This window comes from Papilio polytes, unplaced genomic scaffold (genome assembly GCF_000836215.1).
Source record: "Papilio polytes unplaced genomic scaffold, Ppol_1.0 DF823731.1, whole genome shotgun sequence".
In the NCBI taxonomy this organism is placed as follows: domain Eukaryota; kingdom Metazoa; phylum Arthropoda; class Insecta; order Lepidoptera; family Papilionidae; genus Papilio; species Papilio polytes.
This window is the reverse complement of record NW_013525473.1, coordinates 3386127-3391448: the sequence shown is the minus strand read 5'-3', so window position 1 is coordinate 3391448 and position 5322 is coordinate 3386127. Positions and strand designations below refer to the sequence as shown.

Below are 5322 nucleotides of genomic sequence, written 5' to 3'. Positions count from 1 at the left end.
CGCCCCGCCGAGCCACCCATACCCGCTGACAGAACAAACGCAACACATTAATCAATGATCACCTAGTAAGTTCCTAAGTTATACTTCTCATCACTTCATAAATAAACTGTCTAATGAAACAGATACTAGCATAGTGTCTAATAGCAGCATCTATAGTGAAGAATCAAATCGAATATGACAAATTTCGGTTGCACATATTTAATTTGGGATACCAATTTTTATTAGTCGATACTCGATATTTATTTGTTTACTTTAAAAGGTATTATGAGCAATTTATTTATGAGGGATGAAATTTCTCAATTTTTAAAGTAGAAAAAGGTGATTTCGTAGTATAAAGCACATTCAATTTTAGTGTTGTTTCTTAATGGGTATTAAATATAGTATTAACAGTCTTAGGTTATCAGGTTATTAGTGTGTGTATATAATGCATCCTAGATTGTACGTAGCGCTAAGCAAAGCGTTAACTAGGTATAACGGTACCTCGAGTAAGCTACACATTATCGAGTGGTTTACCTACACAACTGTATTTTTAGTATCGTTAGGTATTAAAATGTGAAATCAGTCCGGCAATTTTATTTGATTCGCGATACGAGCAGTTTCTATTCTATTGCAAGTGGCCTTGCCGAGTCGAACATTTTACATTCCACACGTTAACGCTTCGAATATTAATAAACACGAACTCAATATTCAACCCAAATTCTATTGACGCAAGATCTTTTTTTAATACGTGCACACGGATTTTTATTATTTTGACGAACAATGAGAGTTGTAAAAAATCAATATGGACGTACGTAGTGACGCGCTGTTACCCCTGTGTTTCTCTCGGGATGTGTTTCTTTTTTTTGTATAGCACCCGGAGTGGGAGAGCGATTCATGTGAACTGCTTTTGGGGCCAATTCCCGAGCCTTCCCGGAGCCCTTCCTAATAATTCCCATTCGACAAATGCCCGACAAACACTCGCACGGGCTACCTATTGTTGTACGCGTCTCTACTATTGTAACCATATTGGGTTTGTAAGTTTACGAGTATAATTTTGATGAAAGGATGTTAATATTTTCAAATTTGAAAGCGTCGCCATAAAACAATATGACATTTAAGTCAACATTAACCACTAATAAATAACACTGATAAACGCAATGATTTGGCATATCGGACTGATAGAACTGTTGTAAATATTTACTTGCTTTCTTAATTAGTACATGTATCAAAATCGATTTGTCTCAATAATAGATGAATAGTTTGTTAAGCATTTGACTATTCACACTTAAGTATCGTCATAAATAGCTTAACAGATACTTAGTTGAGTTGAAAACCAATAAACACGCAAGTCAACAGCGTTCAAGACGCCTCGTATTCATCTCCGGCGCAGATGATTTACAAGGGTCCTTCCTTAGGTAAACTTCGTCCGACCTGCGCTTCTTTTTATAGTTTTGTCTGAGCCTTTTTTCCTTTGCCGACCAAAATGTGTAGCCGAGCAAAAAAACCTTATATTCTGCATCCTGGTGCACTTTTTGTAAAAGTGGTACCACATCCGAATAATCACTTACGGCTCGCTCAAAATATTTTGGGTTCTTGAATGCAACGCGGCTCGTTCGTTTGAGACAGTTCTCGGAATGTTCCTTTTAACAAACTTTATTTCGGCGCAAATGCCTCTTGAACCTTATATTAAACATATAGGCGATACTACTAAAGTAATGATTACTTAAGATTTTAAATCATTGTTTTTGTAGATAATTTACTAAACGATATAAAAATCAAATATTACCGGTTCTTAGCTATGATCAAACAAAGATCAAACAAAGCACGTTTATCGACATGCGAGACGGCTAAATAAATTAATATGAATGAGTACGTCGCTATTTCGAGAAGCTGGAAGGTGTTCGGCATACTATTGAAAGATAGACGAGAGAAACGCGTAGGAATTTTGATACATAGGCTGTAGTTAATTTTAGATAGGTGCGCAGGCGCGGCGAGTTGTTGGCTAATTGGCGGCGAAGATACGTTGTTATCGAATGCTCTTTTAAAAAGAAACAAATTAAAAGCGCTACTAATTGGCGAATATCAGGCGCGGGTTAAGTTTTTCACTGTCAAATTACAACCCTTATTGAGCGGCGATGGTATTAACAAACGAGTTTCGGAGTATCGATTCGCAGCGTAATACGATGTGCCACGCGCGGAGGAATGCTGGCCGCTAAGAAACGTACCGATTTTTAAACTTGTACATAAATTATCGAGTATTTAAAACAACATATAGAAGTCAATAAGTAAATAATAAGGTAATTAGCGTGAACAGATATTGATATTGATTATTTTGTTTAAATAAAACAGTGTTAAATAAGGCATTAATTGTAAGCTGTGTATAGATTACTATCGGGTAGCGTGAAGCCGTGACGTGTACCGCCCCTGTGTTTCGTCGACAGTTGGTCACCCCTATTTAAAAGCCACTTCACATTGTGGCCTGTGTTCACATTTGTATACGATATACGATATAAACGCACATATGACAACGATCGATATTATTGGAACATGATTAAAGTGAAAAGTATCGGTGTTCGAAACACAAATTATTTTAGTATTTTATTATTTGATTGCTGACTACTGAACTATTGTTTACACATATACAAACATTTTTATTTAATTATTACAGGTTGACAGTAACATTATTCGCTTGAAAACTGCATAATTACCAAAAATTTTAGAACATTATCCACGATCGCATCAAGCTTATGAATATTTGATTGTAACTTGTAAAGTTAACACAACAATCTTATCTTATCTTGCAAAATATTGCAAATTGACATTGAAATATGTCACATTAATAAAATCATTAGTATAATAGGACGGAACATAAATAAAGTTAAATAAAAAGTTAGGTTTAGTAGATTTTAAAGAGTTTAGAAACTGTAGAAATAATAAAGGAATTATTACAGTTTTTTTGATTGTTGATTGTTTTAGTTTTGTAACTTTTATCTCGTCAATTGAGATTCGAGGTTAGAATGAATCATGCTTCAAGGAGCGAATTCCGGGGGTTTGGTATGGAGGCGAGCGCTTTGGGGTGTATGCGACACAATCGGGAAGGGTCGGCGAGCCTCGCAAACTTGGGGTAAGTGGGCCGGGTCGCGTCAATATGAAGCTTTATTACGCTTCTGATAATAATTTGTTTCCGTATCAGACAAAACTTCTAGACTGCGTAAATTTATCACACCTAGATATAGTAATTTAAGACTAATTGCACGTGTTTATGCAAACTGTAGTGTTAGATCGTACTTTAAGTAAATTCGTTCAAGTCTATTGAGCACGTGGTATAATAGTGTCGGTGCATCCGCCCCCGGCCGCAGTGCCCGTTGAAAACCGACATATTTTCCCACGACCACTTACAAGCTGCTACAAATCTTTTATTATAACATTCTTTACTCGTGACGTGTATCCTTATCTCTAGACGTACCGAGGTAAAACAAACGCTCATCGATGTTATTTAACGACGTATATTTAGTTGGCTGTTTGTATTAATTGCAGAGCGCGCTACCCTTGAAGTGTGGAGTAGAGGACTTCCTGTGCACCGTTCACACAATCCCGCTTCCACTCCCCGTTTATTATTATTTAGTTATTGGTTTTGAATAAAAGGCGCGCTGCCATCAACAATATGTCGCTCGTAAAGGTGACTACGAAACAAAGCCGAGCGCCGCGACTTAGCACCTGCTTATTTTTTTAGTATAATGTAATAACAATTATAGGCGATAACCGGTGATAGTTTTAAAGTTATCGTAATTACTTTAACATTAAAAATGAAACTGATATTGAAATTATGGTTAAATTTAATGAGCCTTTAACTATTTGATGCGCTGAGTGTTAATAATTTGTTTGTTTGTGTTTATTGTAAGAGCTAAAGTGCAGTCACCGCTTGCATTCCCATCGTACGTTAGTGTGAGTGCGCTGCGCTGGTGTGCGTAGAATGTATGTGTGTGTGAGTGCGGGGACATCTGTGTGCGTGATGGGCGCCGAAAGCGTTTGTGCGTGTGAATGGAGGAACACATTTCATTTCTTTCATTATAATTGCAGTGATGCGCGCGGCCGGCAATGTCACTCGCTCGTGTACTTTACAGTTGCCATATGATTATGAGGGATTTATGTACAGATTGATTTATGTGAATGCGTTAGCTCAGATTTTTTCTCGAGAATAATGCAAATGGCAATGTTATGCGGTAGCAAATAAAGTTTTACTCAGAGGATATTTGATTTTATTGCCCGTTAACTACGATAAGGTGGGTAGAGGTAAGCGAGGCACGTTTCAGCGTTTTGTTGAAATGTAAACAAACTTGTTCCGGATAAGATAAAAACAGTAAGTGCCTTAATAGGTGTGACGATTCGTTAACAAATAGGTATTTTCGCACGAAATATAATATACTAGACAATTTTAATTGTATCAATTGATTTGATATAAAATTTTGTCTTCAAAAATTTACTAAATTCTTACAAAAACATCTTACTGTAAGAAATAAATAAAAAATGAATAAGCGAAAAATTTAAAGTTTGACATGTTACTCACTTATGCGCGTTGACTCTGTATCCTATGGTCCCTTGCAGGGGGTTGTGCTTGCCCGTGTCGGGAGCGTGTGCTCCCGCGTAACTTATGTTGTTCGCCGCGTACCCAGCCGTATTAGCAGAGTTCGCCGTCCTGTCGCTTCAAGCGCACCCCCTGAAACACCACGTATCCTGTTGTATTCTCTAAACATTCCATTTACACTGCTTCATAATTTTCTGTATTTTCGTATTGTTATATTTCGACAATTATTCACTTTGTTGTACGCGATCTCTTTTGTGTTATCGTTTACTTGGAGTTTTTGTTCAAACGGTAGTTCTGAACGTCAACAATCGATACGTTCACCATATCGTCATTTAGAAAAAAAACACTGCAAATTATATTTAATTTTAATTTATTATTTATAGTCTCGAAGTCACTTTGTTTATTTCCACTTTTAATTAAGTTTTATAGTGGAATTTATTAATCACAATGATTATTTTTTACGCAATAAGTGAAAACATAACCAATTTAAAATATTGTAAAACACTGATGAACGTTTCAGGTGTGTGTCGCTCTTTTGATCAACCGATGTTATTTATTTTTTTCTAGTACCCAGTTGTATTTTTACAACTTCACCTTTATTTATAATTACTTGAATATTTATTTATTGTTATGTTAAGAGAGAAGAAATTTGAATTAACCGAACTAACAACTGATAACACACCTTAAATTTTAATGTCTTTTTTGTCACTTTATTCCACACAATCCAAGGCAACGACTGCACAGATCATTTACTAATT

The 5322-nt window shown here is 36.1% G+C and overlaps 1 long non-coding RNA gene across 1 annotated transcript; it reads right to left on the bottom strand.

Moving 5' to 3' along the window:
• On the bottom strand, positions 1–5322 carry LOC106103705. Its single transcript, XR_001225630.1, has 3 exons — positions 5247–5322; positions 4547–4696; positions 1–25 (listed from the first exon to the last, which is right to left on the bottom strand). It is a non-coding gene; the product is annotated as an uncharacterized LOC106103705 (long non-coding RNA).